The sequence below is a fragment of the Geotrypetes seraphini genome, chromosome 5 (genome assembly GCF_902459505.1).
Source record: "Geotrypetes seraphini chromosome 5, aGeoSer1.1, whole genome shotgun sequence".
NCBI lineage: Eukaryota > Metazoa > Chordata > Amphibia > Gymnophiona > Dermophiidae > Geotrypetes > Geotrypetes seraphini.
Genome location: NC_047088.1, coordinates 52,317,022 through 52,339,757, shown reverse-complemented (window position 1 = coordinate 52,339,757; position 22,736 = coordinate 52,317,022). Strand labels below are relative to the sequence as shown.

General features: G+C 42.2%; 2 long non-coding RNA genes across 2 annotated transcripts in view; one reads left to right on the top strand and one right to left on the bottom strand.

Moving 5' to 3' along the window:
- Window positions 1–12,978, bottom strand: part of LOC117360824 — a 125,097-nt gene extending 112,119 nt beyond the window's left edge. Inside the window, exon 1 of the long non-coding RNA XR_004539529.1 lies at window positions 12,710–12,978. This is a non-coding gene — a long non-coding RNA (uncharacterized LOC117360824). The remainder of the gene's footprint in view (window positions 1–12,709) is intronic.
- On the top strand, window positions 12,904–21,292 carry LOC117360825. The gene is made up of 3 exons (XR_004539530.1): window positions 12,904–13,182; window positions 18,161–18,304; window positions 20,773–21,292. It is a non-coding gene; the product is annotated as an uncharacterized LOC117360825 (long non-coding RNA).
- Window positions 21,293–22,736: the final 1,444 nt, after the last annotated feature.

Below are 22,736 nucleotides of genomic sequence, written 5' to 3'. Positions count from 1 at the left end.
CATGAGCTTTGCAAGAATATTTTTGAGTGGAAGCTGAAAAATAGATCAATCAAGCACAATGGGAGCCTGACACATCAGGATTCTGTAGTAAATACAACCTAGCTTATAAATACGTGTCTCAACCAGTAGCCAATGTAATTCCTGACAAAAGAGGGTGACATGATCAAACTTTTTCAGACCAAAATTAAGTCTAATCGCGGTGCTCTGTATGATTCACATAACTTCATGCATTTTAAAAAGCCACCATTGAAAATAATGTATAAAGTTATGGGGCTCATTTTCAAAAAAGATAAATGTCCAAAGAGTGGACAAAACTTGTTTATCTTGCCGAACACTTTCAATTCGTTATTTTTGAAACCTGTATTGTAGATGGATATCTATGCTATTCAGCTGCAGTTCATTTAAATCTCAAGGGGGGGGAGGGTGTTAGAGGCTTGTTTTGAGTAGGACTAGGATTGATTTATAACTTGGGACATTTTTCTGCCATAATCGAACATTTCAGAATATGTCTAGGACACAGTTTAGTTACTATTGGCTTTCACAGTTATTAAATCTTTTCCATTTATGTTTACTTCTTATCATAGATAAATATCTAAAATTATTATGGTGATGTGCTCAGACCTGTAACCCAATAAATAGTGAAGCCACCATCATGAGTTTAAAATATAGAAGAGATGTAGTTTGGATCTATAACAATTTGTAAGAGTTTTAAGAAAAGTAGTAATAATGAACATTTTGTTTTGATCTCACTTTTAGTGTCCCTCCCCGACGAAGCAAACGAAACTCGAGTCGGGGGGACGGGAGTAAATGAGGATAAACACAATCAGCATTGAATTTTGAATTTTAATCTTCACTATATTGGGTAGATCACAGTCACCAGTGAGATTTAACAAAGATTAAGAAGAACAGCAGACCCCTCTCTATTCAGATAAGTACAAACAAAGTATCTGAACAGTATTAAGATCAAGATCATTCAGGGAGGGACGGGGACAGGTGGTTGCAATGATGGTCCCCTTGTTAAACTCATGATGGTGGCTTCACTATTTATTGGGTTACAGGTCTGAGCACATCACCATAATAATTTTAGATATTTATCTATGATAAGAAGTAAACATAAATGGAAAAGATTTAATAACTGTGAAAGCCAATAGTAACTAATTGATAATAATTCACAGAATACCATTGTATATCTTCCTATTGTTATTCAATATAGGACACAGTTTAGACATCTGGGGATAGAATAGTTTTAATCATGAATAAGTGCCAAAAAAAGGTACCCAAACCGACTGTCTTTCTGCTCTGCTCTGGTCACTTTGTACAAATGATGTCACAAAGACGTTTTTGTGCTTGCTTTTTTGACGTTATCATTTTGGAAGTTTCATTTCCGGAAATGGCTGTTCATTTTGGACATCTTCAGCTAGAGAGGGTGCAGAGACGAGCAACGAAGCTAGTGAAAGGTATGGAGAACCTGGACTACGAGGAACGACTTAGGAGATTGGGGTTGTTCTCCCTTGAGAAGAGGAGATTGCGAGGGGATCTGATCGAGACTTTCAAAATACTGAAAGGATTTGACAAAATGGAGCAGGGAAAGCAGTTATTTACAATGTCCAATGTGACACGGACAAGAGGACATAGACTGAAGCTGAGGGGGACAGGTCCAGGACGAATATCAGGAAGTTCTGTTTCACGCAGCAAGTGGTGGACACCTGGAATGCTCTCCCAGAGGAAGTAATTGCAGAATCCACCGTTCTAGGATTTAAGGGTAAACTAGATGCACATCTCCTTAAGAGTGGCATAGAGTGATACGGGTAAGGGTAAATTAGATGCACATCTCCCTTGAGAAGCATTTAGTGATATGGGGACTAAAACTATGCCAGGGTACACCTGGCGGGCCTCTGCGGGTGCGGATCACCGGACTTGATGAACCCAGGGTCTGATCCGGAGATGGCAATTCTTATGTTCTTATGATCTTCTCACACACCAGTTTACGCCAGTATTAAGAACATAAGAACATAAGAAGTTGCCTCCGCTGAGGCAGACCAGAGGTCCATCTTGCCCAGCGGTCTGCTCCCGCGGCGGCCCATCAGGCCTAATTGCCTGAACAGTGTCCCTGACTAATTTTGTAACTGCCTCTAATCCTCTAATCCTATCCCTATAACCTACCTCTACTCCTATCTGTACCCCTCAATCCCTTTGTCCTCCAGGTACCTATCCAACCCTTCTTTGAAGCCCTGTATTGTGCTCCTGCTTATCACATCCTCCGGTAGCGCGTTCCATGTATCCATCACCCTCTGGGTGAAAAAGAACTTCCTGGCGTTTGTTCTAAACCTTCCCCCTTTCAATTTCTCTGAGTGCCCCCTTGTACTTGTATGTTCCCCATAATTGGAAAAATCTGTCCCTGTCTACTCTTTCGATGCCCTTCATGATCTTGAAGGTTTCTATCATGTCTCCTCTAAGTCTCCGCTTTTCCAGGGAGAAAAGCCCCAGCTTTTTCAGTTTGTCAGTATATGAGAGGTCCTCCATACCCTTTATTAGCTTAGTTGCTTTTCTCTGGACTCCCTCAAGTACTGCCATGTCCTTCTTGAGGTACGGCGACCAGTACTGGACACAGTACTCCAGGTGCGGGCGCACCATTGCACGATACAGTGGCAGGATGACTTCCTTCGTCCTGGTCGTGATACCCTTCTTAATGATGCCCAACATTTTGTTTGCCTTCCTTGAGGCTGTGGCGCACTGCGCCGACGCCTTCAATGATGTGTCTACCATCACTCCCAGGTCTCTTTCAAGGTTACTCACCCCTAGCGGTGATCCCCCCCATTTAGTAAGTGAACATCGAATTCTTTTTTTCTACATGCATGACCTTGCATTTCCCTATGTTGAAGCTCATTTGCCACTTTTTGGCCCACTCTTCCAGCGCTGTCAGATCTTTTTGAGATCTTTGCAGTCCTCCGTGTTTTCAACCCTGCTGTATAGTTTGGTGTCATCCGCAAATTTAATAACCTCACATTTTGTTCCTGCCTCCAGGTCATTAATAAATATATTGAACAGGAGTGGTCCCAGCACCGACCCCTGCGGAACTCCGCTCGTGACCCATTGCCAGTCTGAGTAATGACCCTTTACTCCAACCCTCTGTTTCCTGTCCGCCAGCCAGTTTTTGATCCATCGGTGGACCTCCCCTTGCACTCCGTGGTTCCATAGCTTCCTTAGCAGTCTTTTGTGTGGTACCTTGTTGAAGGCTTTTTGGAAGTCAAGATAAATGATGTCTATAGATTCCCCTTTATTCACCTGGCTGTTTACCTCCTCAAAGAAGTATAATAAGTTTGTGAGGCATGACCTGCCCTTGCAGAAGCCATGTTGGCTCGGCTTTAGCTGCCCAGTGTTTTCGATGTGTTCCCAGATGCTGTCTTTAATCAGCGCTTCCATCATCTTTCCCGGGACCGAGATCAAGCTCACCGGCCTGTAGTTTCCTGGGTCTCCCCTTGAGCCTTTCTTGAAGATGGGCGTGACATTTGCTATTTTCCAGTCTTCCAGAATCTCTCCAGTTTTTAAAAATAGGTTGCATATTTGTCGAAGTGGCTCCGCTATTTCGTTCCTTAGTTCCTTGAGTACCCTTGGGTGAATGCCGAACGGACCTGGCGATTTGTCGCTCTTTAGCCTGTCTATCTGCCTGAGAACATCCACCTTGCTCACCTCTAGTTGGACCAGATTTTCATCCTGATCTCCTTTTACGATCTCCTCGGGTTCCGGAATGTTGCTTGTGTCCTCCCTCGTGAAAACTGAAGTGAAGAACTCGTTTAACCTGTCAGCTATCTTCTTTTCCTCTTTTACCACTCCCTTTCTGTCTCCATCATCCAAGGGTCCCACCTCCTCCCTTGCTGGTTGCTTCCCCTTGACGTACCTGAAGAATGATTTGAAGTTTTTTGCTTCCCCCGCCAGTCTCTCTTCATATTCTCTTTTTGCTTTCCTAACCACTCGGTGACACTCCTTTTGGTGTTTTTTGTGCTCCTTTTGGTTGTCCTCTGATTGGTCCTTTTTCCATTTTTTGAATGATGCCTTCTTGTCACTTATCGCCTTTTTCACTGCATTTGTTATCCACTCGTATATACAATCTGGGCATCTGCTGTAGATGCTGTTATAGAACAGGCTCTCACAGCACATCATTGTAGCCTCTAAAAGGAGGCATCCCCTTATAGGATTGCCCCATAGTGAACTGTACTTGTATTGCTATATGTATAATGTCAAAAAGCACTTAGATGTCCAACATGCACCAAACATCTACACATGTTTTTAAAAATTGACCTAATATAAATTTTAGCCGTATAGATGTCAATTTTTAGCCAATGAAGTCCCAGAGTGATTTAAGGTCTGTCACCAGTGTATAAATTAATATTCAGTACTACTACCTACAATATGTAAATGGTAGTAAACATAGAAACATAGAAAGATGACGGCAGAAAAGGGCTACAGCCCATCAAGTCTGCCCACTCTACTGACCCACCCCATTAAGTCTGAGTGCTGATGACTTAGTTCCTTTGCTCGACCCTCGTAGGGATCCCACGTGGATGTCCCATCTATTCTTAAAGTCGAGCACGCTGGTGGCCTTGATCACCTGCACCAGAAGTTTGTTCCAATGATCCACCACCCTTTTCGTGAAGAAGTACTTCCTGGTGTCACCACTAAATTTCCCTCCTCTGAGTTTAAGCGGGTGCCCACTTGTGACCGAGGGTCCCTTGGGAACGAATATGTCGTTTTCCACCTCGACTCGACCTGTGACGTATTTAAATGTCTCAATCATGTCACCCCTTTCCCTGCGCTCCTCTAGAGTATAGAGCTGCAATTTGCCCAGTCTTTCTTCGTATGAGAGACCCTTGAGTCCGGAGACCATTCTAGTGGCCATCCGCTGGACCGACTCGGCTCGAAGCACATCTTTACGGTAATGCGGCCTCCAGAATTGCACACAGTATTCCAGATGAGGTCTCACCATGGATCTGTAAAGTGGCATTATGACTTCAGGTTTGCGGCTGACGAAGCTTCTCTTGATACATCCCATCATTTGCCTTGCCTTGGATGAGGCCTTCTCTACTTGTTTGGCAGCCTTCATGTCTGCACTGATGATAACTCCCAAGTCCCGTTCTTCTGAAGTCCTAGCTAGTGCTACTCCATTCAAGGTGTATGTACTGCATGGATTTCTACTGCCGAGATGCATGACCTTACACTTCTTAGCGTTGAAGTCCAGCTGCCATGTCGAGGACCAGTTTTCCAACGTGATCAGATCTTGCGTCATACTATCCTTAAGATTGCTTTCACTTACTATATTACACAGTTTGGCGTCGTCAGCGAACAGCGCTACTTTAACCTGAAGCCCCCGGGTCAAGTCCCCTATGAATATGTTGAAAAGGGATGGTCCCAGGACTAATCCCTGCGGCACTCCGCTAGTCACCTCCGATGTCTCAGAGAGGGTGCCGTTGACCACCACCCTCTGAAGTCTTCCACTCAGCCAATCATTGACCCATGCAGTTAGTTTCTCACCCAACCCCATCAATTTCATCTTGTTTAATAGTCTACGGTGCGGGACACTGTCAAAAGCTTTACTGAAATCCAAGTACACTATGTCTAGAGACTCTCCCGAGTCTAGCTTTCCTGTCACCCAGTTAAAGAAGCTGATAAGATTGGATTGGCATGACCTGCCCCTAGTGAATCCATGTTGACAGGGATCCCTCAGATTTCCCTCATCCAATATCGTGTCTAATTTACCTTTAAGTAGAGTTTCCATGAGTTTACACACTATTGATGTGAGACTCACTGGCCTGTAATTCGCAGCCTCTGCTCTGCAACCCTTTTTGTGCAGAGGAACAACGTTGGCTGTTTTCCAGTCTAGGGGGACTCTCCCCGTACCTAGGGAGAGATTGAAGAGCATGGCTAACGGTTTCGCCAGAACATCGCATAGCTCTCTGAGCACTCTTGGGTGCAAATTATCCGGTCCCATGGCTTTGTTCACCTTGAGTCTTGACAGTTCTCTGTAAACATCAGTTGGTGTGAACTCAAAATTCTGAAATGGGTCTTCCATGCTTTGCTTTGCTTCCAGCCGTGGCCCGTGCCCTAATGTCTCGCAGGTGAAGACTGAACAGAAGTAATCATTCAGTAGTTTGGCCTTATCAGAATCTGTTTCCACATAGTTCCCTTCTGGCGTTCTAAGGCGTACTATCCCGTTTGTGTTCTTTTTCCTGTCGCTAATGTACCTGAAGAAGGATTTGTCCCCTTTCTTAATGTTCTTCGCTAGAGTTTCCTCCATTCGAAGTTTGGCCTCCCTGACTGCTGTTTTGACCGCTGCAGACTTTGTCCTGTATTCAATGTTTGCTTCTTTTTTCCCCGTGCGTTTGTATGAGAGAAATGCTTTTTTCTTCTCTTTGACGAGGTAAGAGACCTCATCAGTGAACCATTGGGGTTTCTTTTTTCTTTGCTGTTTGGTTACCGATTTTATGTAGCATTTAGTTGCCTCAGGAAGGGTCGATTTCAAGGTTGACCACATAGCTTCCACCATGGAAGACTGCGAAGATCTGCAAAGGGACCTAACGACGCTAGAAGAATGGGCCAAAAAATGGCAAATGAACTTTAATGTAGGGAAATGCAAGGTCATGCATGTAGGGAAAAAGAACCCGATGTTCAGCTACAAAATGGGAGGATCACTGCTAGGGGTAAGTAACCTTGAAAGAGACCTGGGAGTGATGGTGGACAAGTCTTTAAAGGCGTCGACACAGTGCGCCACAGCCTCAAGAAAAGCAAACAAAATGTTGGGTATCATTAAGAAGGGTATCACGACCAGGACAAAGGAGGTCATCCTGCCACTGTATCGTGCAATGGTGCGACCGCATCTGGAGTACTGTGTCCAATATTGGTCGCCGTACCTCAAAAAGGACATGGCGGTACTTGAGGGAGTCCAGAGAAGAGCAACTAAACTGATAAGAGGTATGGAAAACCTCTCATATACTGACAGACTGAAAAAGCTGGGGCTGTTCTCCCTGGAAAAGCGGAGACTTAGAGGAGACATGATAGAAACCTTCAAGATCCTGAAGGGTATAGAAAAAGTAGACAGGGACAGATTTTTCAGATTACGGGGAACCACAAGTACAAGGGGGCACTCGGAAAAATTAAAAGGAGACAGGTTTAAAACAAATGCCAGAAAGTTCTTTTTCACCCAGAGGGTGGTGGACACATGGAACGCGCTTCCGGAGGCTGTGATAGGCCGGAGCACGTTACAAGGCTTCAAAGAAGGTTTGGATAGGTTCCTAGAGGATAAAGGAATTGAAGGGTACAGATAAGAGTAGCGGTAGGTTATAGGGATAGTCTGGGACCATTGCTCAGGCAATGGGCCTGATGGGCCGCCGCGGGAGCGGACCGCTGGGCGAGATGGACCTCTGGTCTGCCTCAGCGGAGGCAACTTCTTATGTTCTTATTATCAGTTACTTCTTGAACCTGCAGCGTCTGATGGACGAAATCTCCCATGCGTGCGAAGTCAGTGCCTCGGAAATTGAGTACCCTTGTTTTTGTTTGTGACCTGGGGAAGCCTTTCTTAAGGTTAAACCATACCATGTTATGGTCACTGGTGGCTAGCGTTTCTCCCACCGAGACCTCCGAGACGCTTTCCCCATTCGTAAGTACCAGGTCCAGGATGGCCTGGGCCCTAGTGGGCTCTAGTACCATTTGTTTGAGCCGTACTCCCTTCATGGACATTAATATCCTCCTGCTATCACAAGTTGTCGCTGAGAGTGTGTTCCATGTGTTGAATGTTCATACAGTGTCGTGGCCATACTGACACTCTCCATTCTGTATAGGTCTTCTATGTAGCAAGCCAAAACAAAGTGGATAACAACCATTTAGCGTCTGAACGTTGCCACTAAACGAACAACTTAAATGCACTAAAATGCATTCCGTGCATGAGTTTTTAGTGTTATAGGTCTACGATTGTGGGATGCACTCCCTGAGCAGATTCATCCAATTCCTGTATTATTATCCTTTAGTAAGGGCTTGAAGGCTTATTATTTTCAGGAAATTACAGAAGGGGAAATATTACAGATTTTTTTTTTTTTTTTAGTTATTACTCTTGTAGGAGATTTATAAGAGAATGTTTAGGAATGGTTTTTGTTAATGTGCATATGTTTCGCTGTTTGTCTATTTATGTTTATGTGTCTTGATTGCAACCCACACAGATTCTGGGATATGTGGGATATAAATATTTTAAATAAATAAATAAAAATAAAGGACACTTCACACCAAGCTCCCTTGATAGAACGGTACTTAGCAATGATTCCCATGACTAATTTGGGGCACGCAAACTTACACCAAGGGCTCCTTTTACAAAGGCGAGCTAGCGGTTTTAGCGTGCGCTAAAATGCCATGTGCGCTAGCCGCTACCACCTCCTTTTGAGCAGGTGGTAGTTTTTCAGGTAGCGCACGCTAATCCGGTACATGCGCTAAAAACGCTAGCGCACCTTTGTAAAAGGAGCCCCAATGGAAATCTAGTGTAAATTCTGAAATGCAAGTTCAACACGCAATGCCAGAATTCTATAATATAGTGACTAAATTATGGGAACGCCCTGAGCCATTCATGCTCCTCTCATGGCCAGCTGCCTTTTGGGCTGAGTGTGAGACAACTTCGACATGCAACTCAATAGAACAGTGCACAGGCAGAAGAAGTGTGTAAATCCAAATCATCGCCAACTGATGCCAACAATTGCTGTTAATTGGCTTATTATATTTTTGAATCGTGCCCAAAATTTGATTTTCAGATTTTGGTGCGCTTCATAGTTTCCGGGGGTTAATGGCTACCTTGCCTTGGCTGTCTCTCCTCTGCTACTTCATTTAACTTAAAACAGCACCCTGTACATTTCTTTATAGTCATAGCTGTCTCCAATGCTATCAGCAAGCATGCTGTACCATTCCGATATTGCCATTGGCAGGGCTTCTCCTCGGCACATCACAGTTCATTAGGAGAATGGCACCTGTCATCCCAACCCTCTTCCTCCCCTTCACTCATCTCAGGGGAGTTTATGTGCCTCACCAAGAAATTATCCTTCTCCTTCCCCTTCACTGGGATTGGACATTTTCCTTCAATATCCATGGTGCTGAGGGAGTTTTCTTACAAATAATCTAGAAGCCTGCCCCAGGAGCTGTTATCCGTATTTCCCATCCCTCCTCTTGTGAAAAGGACATACCTAAGGAGAGAGATTTCTTCTCTCAGCTTCCAGTGTTACTCTATGATTACCGTATTTGCCGGCGTATAAGATGACTTTTTAGTACCTTAAAATCCTCCCCAAAGTCGGGGGTCGTCTTATACGCCGGGTACAGTTTACATGCCCTTACTTGCGGGGCTGGATGTACTCAGTCGCGCGGCTCTTATTCTCCCTACCTTCTCTGCTTGCAGCACAGAGCCGAACGGAAGTCTTCCCGACGTCAGCGCTGACGTCGGAGGGGAGGGAGGGCTTAAACAAAGCTTAAACAAAGCCCTCCCTCCCTCCGACGTCAGCGCTGACGTCGGGAAGACTTCCGTTCGGCTCTGTGCTGCAAGCATGGCAGGTAAGGAGGAGAGTAGCCTCGCGGTACCAAGAGAGAGGGGCGGCCGCCCCGCCCCGGTTGCAGCACAGCCGGCCAGGTCCCCTTACTTTTGTGGCACTTCCCCGACCGACCGATAACAGCCCGGGTCCGACAATCCTCCCTGCCCTGTAGCCGCGAATCTAAATTACCTTCTTACAGCAGCTGTAAGAAGATAATTTAGATTCGCGGTTAAGGGCAGGGAAGTTTGTCGGACCCGGGCTGTTGTCGGTCGGTCGGGGAAGTGCCACAAAAGTAAGGGGACCTGGCTGGCTGTGCTACACCCGGGGCGGTAGAGAAGGAGGGGGGGGGGAGAAGGACGCTGAAATACCATGGTGAAGACAGGAGGGGGGGGGAAGGACTCTGAAAGCACTTGAAGACAGAGGAGGGAGAAGAACGCTGAAAGCACATGGGGGAATACAAAGGGGTGGAGAAGGAAGAAGGGGTCGTCTTATACGTTGAGTATAACACAAAACTCTATTTTTTAACTAAAAGTTGGGGGGTCGTCTTATACGCCCAGTCGTCCTATACGCCGGCAAATACGGTATTTTAGGGCACAAGGCAGTATAAACACCTTCACAGTTTTCTCCCAAGCCTTCTGTTAAAGGTTTGTGACCCTGTGTCAGGAACCTTAAGGACTCCAGACTCTCTTCCCTGTGACACATACCCCCACACTTAGCTATTGCTACTCTCTTAAATCCTTTGCTGTTTCTCAGCAACCACTTGGAATGTAAATGTGGCATTCTAAAGTTTTATTTGTTGTTATGTTCAAAGTGGAATGAGATTGTCTTTAAACACAGATAACTGCCTTCCTAGACTCTCACTGGCTACCTATGCAAGCACGAATTCAATTCAAATTCTACTGTCTATTATTCAAAGCATTAAACGGTTCCGCCCCCCCTATCTAAACAACCGCCTAAACCAGATCCTCACCTCAAGACAAAGAAGAACTCTGAACCCTTTTGCCTTCCCTCCACTCAAGGGCACTCAGTGCAAAAAGATGTTTGATACCCTTCTGGCGACGCAAGCAGCAAAACTTAACCACTCCATCTCCAACCTGTTGACGGCAACAGGCGACTTCAAAACTTTTCGAAAAGAAATCAAAACCCTACTTTTCAAAGAATTTATCCAGATATCTTAACCCAACCCTTCCCCCTCCTCCTAGATAAATTCTCCCCCAAAACCTCCACTTAAATAATCTCTTCCTCCCCAAAACACCAACCAAGTATTCAGATCCCTGAAATGTAACGTAATCTTATTTGTACTCTAACTGTAATCTATTTGTTATATCTCACAGTAACGTACAGTCAATTTAATATCCAATTTGCAAGTTCTTCCGGAATTAATCCAGCTACCTCTCCTCCCTTGTAACCAAAAAAAAACAACAAAAAAAAAAAAAACAACTGTTGTAACTTCACTGGAAATGTCCAGTTAGCTCTTTTGTAATCCGCCTTGAACTGCAAGGTATAGACGGAATAGAAGTCCCTAATGTAATGTAACTTTTAAGATGACCATCCAGCAATTTTCACATATTCCCAAAATATTTGCACTATAAAACTATTATTTTTTGGGGGGGAAGGAGTACCAGCTTACTGTTAATGATGTCACTGGGATGTAGACTTTTGTCTGGGGAACAATGTTGGAGGCCTATCACAAGTTCAACCCAAAGCTGCACACAATCGCCAAACTCAAGGAAGACCTGCAGAAGATCTGAGACAGCCTGCCTCAGGGACCGATCGACAAGGCTCTTAAGAAATTTCCACAAACAAGTGAAGGCCTGTGTCAAGGCTGGGTGTGGACACAACCTTCACCTTCCTTGGTAGCTGATGTTTTCTCTGGTCATCCTCACACACTGTTAATTGTATTGTTTGAATGACGTTATTTTTGCTATATTTTAACTCAAACATTTTTAACGCGCAAAAGTCACTGGGTAGTAACACTAAAATGTCAGTAACATCAACATAGCCTAAAATAATTAAATATTGTTTAGTAGTAATATGTAAGTATGACGACTAAATAAATACAAAACATCTCTCACTGAAATTCAAAGCAGCGGCTAAGAAAATAGCATAAAACTCATGGGGATCACTTTTTTATTTATCTAACCCAGTATAAGTATTTCACCTCAGTATGGCAATTCACAAAGAGCTGATATAGTCCATATTATATGAAAATTTCAAAAAATAATTCCATAAGCAAGGCTATATACTACCACATCAGTAATGAGGCATTTAGCGTTGTATGCTACCTAAATTAAGGTATATGGAAATCTTTTCTGTTGCTATAACTTCACTTTGTAGCAACTAGTGACCTGAAATTATTATTATTATTGGTGAAATTAAATATCCCTGAAACAGAAGGGAAATTAGCCATATTATAAGAATTTGTCATGGCTTATTATTAGTGCAGCTTTTCTAAAGGAAATAAAATATATTGATTAGTTCTCCAGAGAATATCATTAATTAACTGTTCAATACAATGAGAAATAGCTAACTGACTAATTCTTGTGCTATCCCCCCCCCCCAGTGATCTGAATGATGTCTCTAGGTAAGGCAGCTAAATGGTGCCAGCCACATGCCAATCACATGTAGGCTGGGACCCCTTGTTGTGGCTCAGCAGTCAGAGCGCCCGCCCTGTAGTCCCCTGGGTCCCAGGCTGGAGCCAGTTCAAATCCCAGCACTGCCAATGCAATGTTTTATTATGGGGGGGGGGGGGAGAAACAATCGCCTCCGAGCCACGGATGCTTTCTTATTGGTTCTTGAGTGGGCAGACTTGATGGGCCGTTGGCCCGTTTCTGCCATCATACTCTATGTTTCTATGTTAATCACGGCTAACGGCACTCAGGTAAAAACTTAGGCACCTGAAATGTAGGTGAGAGTTTCAAAGGCCTACATTTTAGGCACCTGAATTTTTGGACACTCATGCTTATTTATTTAGTCCAATTTCTAGCCTGTCCTCCCCAAAAAGCCCAGAATGGGTTACAAGTTTACATATACAGTAGAAGGTTTAGCAACAAGGTTACGACTTCACATATAGCAGATTGACAGAACAACAAATTTAAGGAAGAAAAGCAATAATAGAAATTCCTGAACCCCCGGCAATCCAAGATGGCGTCGGGTACCTGCTGACTGAACAGACACTGTGAGAGTTGCCATTGGTTTGGATAGATTTCCACATCGTTTTTTCCGCGATGCCGAAGAGACGGGGTAGGAGTATGGCTGCAGCCTTGCGGTGCGCCGTTAATCCCCCTCTCGATTCAATTGAGCAGTTCCTGCAATGACTGGAGAGAGAGCAGAGATGACGGGGAATCGCCCGCTGGAGCAATCAACGCAGAGTGACGCTGACCCGGAACTCCTTGGGCTGGAAACCACTCTGAGCCCTGACCTGAGGCATCCACCTCCCCTGCCGCTAAACGCCAGCTCACCACGAGAAGGGAGTGAGCCAGAAGCTGCTACACTCCCAGACCGAGAGTCTATACCAACTGGGAGTCAGCGGTTGGAGGTCTCAATGGACTTTTTAGTCAGGAGATTGAGTCAACGGCGAGAACAACGACAGGGGAAAAAAGCCAGGACCATCAGATTGAAAGTGGTCAAGGTGAGCCGAGACAAAGTTTGCATGAATTTTCTTTTCACTATGTGAAGCCTGCTGAAGTGACCCTTGATTCAATATGGGACTTGGTTTCCAAACTAGGAGACTCACTGTCTAAACAGATTAAGGAAGGGGAGAAAAATTTAAAATCTCAGAAACAAGTACCGGTAATAGAAGAAAACAAACGAGCAATTTCCAATGTTAAATTAAAAACAGGAGAAATAGAGAAAGAAGTGACTGAGAATAAATAAGTTCAATTGACAATAATAAAAGAAAATCAGATTATTAAATGGAAATTGGAAACAGTGGAAAATAGTTACTGAGCCAATAACCTGCACTTGCTGAATTTTCCAAGAGTTCCTTCTATAAGTCCAAGGGAAATGATAAAGAGATACTTCATGGAAATTTTGAATATTTCTGAGGACCTAATACCTCCTTTTACTCAGGTGTACTATTTGCCAGGTAGAATTTTGGAACAGCAAGTGGAGGATCAGATTCAAGTTGAACAGGAACCTCAATTAGATTTGACCGCAATGTTGGAGGTATCTGATAAGAATTTGGCTAAACCAGCAAGTCTTCTGTTAACCGTGGCATTATTGCCAGATAAAGAATGGATACTAAAAATGTTTTTTAAAAATAAATCTAAAGAGTTTCTAGGTTTGAAAATCCAAGTTTTCCCTGATGTTAGTAAAGAAACTCAAAATTGTAGACGTAAATTACTTCTATTGAAACCTGGTGTAACTCAGTTAGGTGCTATTTTCTTCCTACGTTTTCCATGTAAATGTGTAATAAGGTACCGGGATAATAAATATGTGTTTTTTGAACCGGCCCAACTTACAACTTTCTTGACTCTGAAGTGCCTGGAAAAGGAAGGAACAAGAACAATAATGCCTTGCTAATATAATAATATAAGCCTCTTGAATCAGTCATCAGATACCGTTTTTCTTAATTGGTTTAAAGTTTATTCCTTTGAATTTACTCATAGAAACTTGGATCAACTGAGGACTTGAGAATGTGTGAATAGAGTGAAGTTTACTGAAAATGTATTTTTCTTATTTGTCTTTATAAGGCGTTGTATTCATATAATCTTTCTGTACAAAATATTTGATTTTGTTAAAATGTAAAATTGATAAATAAAAAAAAGAAAAAAAGAAATTCCTATCTACATGTTTTGGGTACTGAGTAGAGAATGACACGGTGACAAAATTCATCACCGTTCCCGTCCCCGCGGATAACGGCGGGAAATAATCCCATGTCATTTTCTAGTGTCTATTTCAACCTCGGTCCTTCTACACCAGCATTCTTCAAAGCAAAGCTTGCGGGTCAGTGGCTGTGCTTATGTGAGTCAAGGATAATGAAGCCATTGTGACATCACTGATGTGATTGGTTCTTAGGCACTGGTGGAATGAGGCATTATGACATCACAATATCTGCTCTGGATACCAGAGACTGTCATTCTGTAGTGTCTGTTTCAACCTCAGTCCTACACCAGCATTCTTCAAAGCAAAGCTTGTGGGTCAGTGGTTGTGGCCATTCATACTCCGATTCTTCCCTCTCTCCTTAAAGAATGACATGAAGATGGTTTCCCACGGTTATCCGCGGGACGGAAACGGTGATGAATTTTGTCACCATGTCATTCTCTAGTACTGAGCATGAAAGCATGGCAACAAAGAGATTTATTCTCATGAATTGTATGGACAGCAACAGAGGAATAATTTTTATGAACCACATGGAATAATGAATACATGTTTTGGGGGCTGAGCCCAGTTGCATGGCAAACGAGAGGCCCTATAAGTATAGCAGCTAGAAATACAATATAATTGAAGTAAAGGACAATTTTAGGCATTCTTTGTATATGTACATGTAGTAGGAGGCTAAGATCTTGCATAGTTGAGCCCCAAGAGATATTTTATAAAGACAAGTGAAAGGGCATTTTTGTAAGAATGTCCAAGTCAGAATAGGGCTAGATTCTGTAAAGGATGTCTAAATATTAGACGTTGTTTAGACGTCCAGAAGCAGAATGCTGAGCACGATTCTATAATGCATAGACACACTAGAGACTTAGGGCTACTTTTACTAAGCTGGCGTTAGTTTTTACGTGTAGCGCAGGGGTTAGCGTGTGCTAAAAACGCTAGTGCACCTTAGTAAAAGGAGCCCTTTGTTACATTTGTAAGTTGAGAGGAGAGCACATTCAGCGAGGCTGCATAAATTTGCTGGGGTAGAAATAAAGGTTAGGGGTGTGTTTAAGAGAGTCAGGTAAAATTTAGTAATCCTGACAGTGATCTGACAGTTGGTGGGATAGCATCCCATAATTTGGATAGGAAGTGTGAGTAGGAGTGTTTTTTCGGACACTTTCCAGAAGGAGGGTTCATGCCGGTGGGGTGGAGAGTCTTCTCTTGGCTCGTGATCGCAGGGGTCGGTTTGGGATGTAGATTGTTAGGTTTTATTTTGCTATGTAGGATGGGACCATTCTGTCGAAGAATTTGAAAGCCATAAGAACATAAGAATTGCCAACTCCGGATCAGACCTTAGGTCCATCAAGTCCGGCGATCCGCACACACGGAGGCCCCGCCAGGTGTACCCTAGCATAGATTTAGTCCCCATATTACTCTATGTCACTCATAAGGAGATGTGCATCTAGTTTACCCTGAAATCCTGGAATGGTGGATTCCACAATTACCTCCTCTGGGAGAGCATTCCAGTTATCCACCACTCGCTGCGTGAAACAGAATTTCCTGATATTTGTCCTGAACTTGTCCCCCCTCAGCTTTAGTCCATGCCTTCTTGTCCGTGTCACATTGGACATTGTAAATAACTGTTTTTCCTGCTCTATTTTATCGATTCCTTTCAGCATTTTAAAAGTCTCGATCAGATCCCCTCGCAGTCTCCTCTTCCGAAGGGAGAACAGCCCCAGTCTCCTAAGTCGTTCCTCGTAATCCAGGTTCTCCATACCTTTCACTAGCTTCGTTGCTTGTCTCTGCACCCTCTCCAGCAGTTTTATATCCTTCTTTAGGTATGGAGACCAATGCTGGCTGCAGTATTCCAAGTGTGGTCTGACCATCGCTCTATAAAGCGGCATTATTACTTTCTCTGATCTACTTGTGATTCCCTTCTTTATCATGCCTAGCATTCTATTTGCTTTTTTTGCCGCCGCCGCACATTATGCCAACAGTTTCAGGGTTCTATCTATCAGTAAGCCCAGGTCCTTTTCTTGTTCGGTCTTTCCCAGAGTTGCACCTGACATTCTATACTTGTGTTCCTTATTTTTTCTGCCTAAATGCATCATTTTGCATTTTTCCACAATAAACTTCATCTGCCATTTCTCTGCCCAGTGTAAGAGCTTTAAAGGTGCAACGTTTCTGAATGGGTAGCCAGTGTACAGCAGCCAGAGCTGGAGCGACGGAGTTGCAAATAGACAGGTTCTTCAAAAGGTGAACTGCTATGTTTTGTACATGTTGCAATCTTTGCAGGTTCGTTGCAGATAGGCCAACAAGCAGCGTGTTGCAGTAGTCCATGCGTGATAAGACAGTGGTGCCTAAGTCACGCTTCGCCCATAGATATGCCCACTTAGGTGTTAGGCGCTGCTAAGCACCATGAAATAGGCTCCTATCTTTTATAGAATCAGATAGGCACCTGTCACACAATTAATTTATTTTTTACAATTATTGAGGCTATTAAGTGTATTTTAGCAATTAAGTTATAGAATCTGCCCTGAAATGTATATGTTATCTCCATTGTAACTAAGGATATTAAGGTGGTTATTTTACTGTAGAAGCCCTAGTTACAGTTTAGACATGTTAATGCTGGCATTTACCCATGTATTGTGGACACGCCTGGAAAACCTAATTTTAGAAAACTTGTCTTTACACATGTAGATAGCAAGTGGGCATAGTTTGGTGGGGCTGGGTGGAACCAAATTCTACATTTGTTTTCCCCATTTCAAAAAAAGAATGCACAGGCTTACCTCAATGCATCACTGTTGAGATTTACAGCTGCTCCCAGGCACATGTACATTTTTTAAAAAGTGCTCATTCTATTGCGATACACTCTAAAATGGAATCTATGGAAAATATGTATAGAGCGAGAAATCTCCACTTGGTCAATTTCCCAGTAACTCATCTACTATCACCTGAAATTTTGTTAAGGAAATTTTTGAAAGAAATACTGGGATTGGCCAATGCGGAGAATTTTCCAATTAATAATTATTATTTATGTTCCTCAAAGAAAAATAGAATCTGCCCAGGAGGCGGACCATTTGGTCACTACTGAAATTAATTTGACTGAATTTCTGGAAGATTCCCAGGATGTGATTCAGAGTCGGTCCACCCTGGTGATAACATGCATGAGTGAGATAGATAAGATGCTAATAATGAAACTTTATTTCAAAAATAGATTAATAAAATTCTGTGGGGATTTGGTTAGGATTTTTCCAGATGTCTCTAGAGCTACTCAATTAAGGAGGAAAGAGTTTTTGAAATTCAAAGTTAGAGTTTTGGCCCTAGAGGCATCCTTCTAGTTGAAATTTCCATGTAAATGTTTAGTCAAGAAACAGGATGTTGAATATGTTTTTTGGGATCCTATACAATTACAACAATTTTTAATTGCTAGAGAACAGAATTGAGTTTAAATTTCCTTTTAAGTTTCATTACTGATGAAATAAGAGGAGTAAATTAGAACCCCCTATTAAGTAAGGAATGATTCAAGGTTCGCTAGGGTGAATTGAGAATTATTTCTTTATCTTTTCCTAAATTTCATGTTCAAATTGTATCATGTCTCCCCGTCTAGTGGGCTTAAAAAGGATTTATGTATGTATGATTGATTCTGTATTGTTTATGATATCCCTTTTTTTTCCTTTGTCTTATTGGATATTGTAAATATTCAAAATTAAAAAAAAAAAAAAAAGTGCTCGTTTTGGGGAAACTCTTCATGGGACAGATTAAGGGAGGCCTTCTCTTTAATCCCCAATTCTTCTTTTCCCCCTCAGAATTGAGAGAACAGGAAGATCTCAGCCTCTGAACTTATGCTGGCCTTTACTAAACCATGACAGAGCTTCTTACCGCAGGCCGGCAAGGTACTGAATCACCGTCGGAGCATTGAAGTAGGCCAGCTGCTCAGGCCTGATTCAAAGGTGACCTCACACGCTATATACTGGTTTCAATAAGTATATATTTATTTAGTCAATCAATAACAGCTTACAGCAATAAAGTATTTAGCATATAGCGTAACAGAATAAGGTGATCCTCAGGCCTGAGGGTCCTCGGGTGTCTGTTCTGTTCTCTTCCTCCCAGAGGCCTGATTTTATACATTTCTTGGTGGCCAACACCACGTTGGCCTAAATCACATGATACAGTTTTATTGGCTATTTTCCTATGCTTTACTGCCTAACTACATTCATTTATTGGCTAGTTTACCTGCGTCATGTTATAAGTTCACTCTGTTTTCCGTAAGACCTAACCTTTTTCCCGAAATGCCTCTTTATATACCATATAAGCATTTCCGAGCATCAAACCCCCTCCCAACTGTAAATATTTCTGACACCTGCTATTAGATGATATTTCTTGAGAATTCTATCTTCTGAGAATTCTATCTTCGGACCATGGTCTGTGTTTATCTCTTCATGGTATCTGGCTGGGTGGGCCCTGGTGCAAAACCACAGCAAAACCACAGCATCAGGACCTGTTGCTTTTTCTCTAGTTTCACTGATACAGTAGTTAATTTAACTTAAAAATAGGGCATTTCCCCATCTTTGCATACTCTCTGGTAAATGGTGTGAAATATCTTTCCACAGCTAATCTACTATTTCCATCAGCTGCAGAAATAAGATACCAGTTGCAGGGGGAGAGAAAGGTTTCTGTAGAGAGAACAGTTTCTGTGAGCTTCTGGCTTTTCCCTATCCCACTTCACCTGGTTTAATGTCAGGACTTACGGGGATCTTTCAGAACTTCCATGCTTTCCATCTTCCTCCTCCTCTCAGCATTTACCTCGACGGCCCACAGTAATAAGCTCTACCGTGATTTAATTAAAAGAGACTTTAATTAGGAACCCTTATATTTGTAGGTTTCTAAAGTGGAGCAAATAAAAATGTTAGTTCTGAAATATCCTTTTACACACCTAAGGGCTCCTTTTACTAAGGTGCGCTAGCGTTTTTAGCACGCGCTACAATGCCCTGTGCGCAACACAGAAAATACTAATGCAAGCTCTATGGAGGTGTTAGCGTGTAGCGCGCGTGGCAATGTAGTGCGCGCTAAAACCGCTCGTGCACCTTAGCAAAAGGAGCCCTAAGTGTAGGCATTTACACATGCAAGTTGCTGAGTTGCCTCCATTGGTGTTTCCATGCTGTCAATTATAAAATGGATGCTTGCATCACATGTAACTATCATATGTTCATCTATTACTGTATTATTATTATTTTTTTTTTTTTTAAGTCTAGGTCAGCATATCCTTTTCTAAAGTACTACTGGAATTTTGCACATCTCCACACAGTCCTATCAGTTCAGATTTCTATGTTCTGTCTAAAATAGGCACTGCAGATTTTTCTGTTCTTCTGTTTGTTTTGCTATCTAAAATAGGCCTTTAAATATACCCAGTTAAAGTTGGCTGGATTGCTTATTTAGTTACCTTTAGGATAGGCATTTTGGCAACTCAGCTTAATTCCCAGAAGAGGGATAAAATGGATTGCTTTTATCTAAAAAGTTCATGCAAGATCATTCCTGTCCTTGAGGCAAACCCAGTCGATCTGGTTTTCAGAATATCTGCAATGAATATTCATGAAATTGATTTGTCTGAGAGTCTCTTTCATGTAACTGTTGTGGATATCCTGAAAGCCAAACCAGCTGGGTGTGTCCTAAGGACTTTTTTTGCTGTTTTTGCCAAATCTAACTATGAGCCCTAGATTCAAAATGGTATAACCAGGAAGGAGACACTCTTGCCTGGTTAATTCAAGCCGGGAAGGGATATTGATCATCACTTGACTGTGCTCCTGAATATCCAATCCACCATGGCATTGTCTGGGCAGTGCCAGGGTAGAGCTGGGAGTTATGTGGGCACAGCTGATCAGTGCCAGTGGCTGCAAAGTTAACCAGGCAAGTTGGACAGCTTAGATAGCAGCAACAATTTTAAGATTGTGCTACATTAAAAGGGGTGTCCTCTGAGGTCTCACAGCACAATTTATTATTTAAACATTTACATAAGTATTATCAGAGAATTATATATCAGGTAATTTTGGAATTCTTTCTGTCTCTCATTGTCACTTTCTACCCATGGCAGCAAAACTGGCAAATGGAATTATTAGAGTTCTTTGTAGAGTCTTAAAATATGTGTGGATTACATTTTTAGTATGTGACTTATCCCCACTGTGTCCATGTGCCACCTGACTAAATATTTGCCCCTCCTAGATTGTTTTGGCTTATTGGTTTTGATTTATTATATGGTTAACTGATTAAAAAAAAAAATCTCATAATGCATATTTTAAAATAGTTTTGCTTGAAAACATTTATCTTTTTTTCACCATATAATTATAGCATATGCTTACCCAAACATGTTTGACAACAGTACAAAGAAAGAACGTATCCTTATTTATTACATTCTGTCACACAGAAGCAGAAAATACTGTATCCATACTACTCTACCAGATGGAAGCAGAGTGAAAAAAAATAATTCATACTCAAGAGTCAGTGGAAAAAGAGGTGACCAGAGAGGATACAGATGTGAAATATAAGGTAGTAATATGTGCCAATGTAGTGATAGCCATGGGCTGCTACACATGGTAAGGAATATGTAGGAACAATTTACCATCATGTTTTCACAGCATAGTATAGGGAGGTTACCCCTCCCTCCCCTATATACTGTACATGTGAAGGGACATAATCAAAAGAAACGTCTAAGTCCAATTTGGATGTAGGGTGCTAGTCAGTCAAAGTCAACAGTGGAAAAATGCCCATTCTCGAAAAGTACATCCCAAATTTATTATTATTATTTTTAATCGTCTATTTGTGCATCCATGTATTTGATCGTTCAGACCACCACTGCGTCTATCTTTATACCATATTCTCAACCATAAACTGCCTCTCCGGACAAAAAAGAAGAAACTTGTAGGGGCAAAGAAGAAGACAAGAAGAACCACAAGGAAGAAAGAAAAAAGCCCTGAGGAATCCTACAGTGTTTTCATAGAAGATTTTGTTTGGAGATCTGCCCCTATATGTGTTGGCTTTATCTCTATGAAGAAATCACAATAATAATTATTTTTAGGTTCAGAGACTAGTCTAAATGGTGAACTTTGTAGCATTATGAGGAGTGAGTGAATTGGTGCAGGCAGAAGAAGATGACAGCATCCCACAAAAGAAAGAGCCTTCAGAGTTAGCTCCCCCCCCCCCCCAACCTCAAAACATGGCCTCAGAGGTCGGGAGTCTAGCATTTTGTCCTTACCCCCATAACTTATGCCTGGTCTGAAACCCTCCAGTCACCCATACTATAACAATATTAAATCTAGTGTGCCATTTCTAGGAGTAGCCTAAACAATATTAAGTTTAAGATTACAGAAAATCTAGTATCATGTTAAATCTTAATGTGGAGAATTCCTTGAATGTGACTATGACTTGCTGATTTGGCACATAGTTTTACTAGCGATAAGATAGAATTAGCTTATGAAACTTGTATGGGAAGTGCCTCATCTCAGTTTGTAATATTTGCATTGCACAGAGAGAAAGGTTATAGAGCTCTCTTCATTGCCAACTGACTTCTAATGAGTAAGAGACTTAAACACGGTGCTTGTGGATGTGTGTCCAGAGGTGATTGTAATTGTCCCACAGCACGGAACAGTAATTTACCCTTATCTTACAATACCATTACTACAATTCTTAATTGCCTCGGCCACTATAATTCACTTCTTTCTGGTTGTCCACTTTACTCAAGTCACAGACTCCAACTTATGCAGAAATTGCAGTTTAATTGATTTACAAGGCAAAGAGATCCAACTACATTAGCCTCCAAATTCTATATGTGGCAATCAAAATTGTGTGTGCAAATTTGGATGTGCATCCAATTTGTGTGTACTCATTGAGAAAACACGACCATATTACAGAAGCATACATCAACTCACATTGGCTACCAATCCAAGAAAGAATACTATTTAAATTCTACTGTATGTTATTTAAAGCCTTAAACGGAGACAGCCCAACCTACCTGAACAACCGCCTCATCCAAACCACCTCAATCAGACATAGAAAAACACACCCTTCAATCAAAGAAGTAAAACGGAAAAAACTATACGATGGTCTCCTGGCCACTCAAGCAGCTAAACTAGATAACCAAATCTCCAATCTACTGATAACGACACCAGACTTCAAGACGTTCAGAAAAGAAATAAAAACTACATTCTTCAAGAAATTCCTGAAACAGCCCTAAGTTCAAACTTACCGTCCTTCCCCCCTCCCTCTTCCCGCCACACAGAAACTACATAACCTACTCTTTACCTCTCTAGAAAGGACAAATGTTCTTCCATTGTAACCCTCCGTTTTTTATCTCTTTTGTAATCTGCTTTGAACCGCAAGGTAATGGTGGAA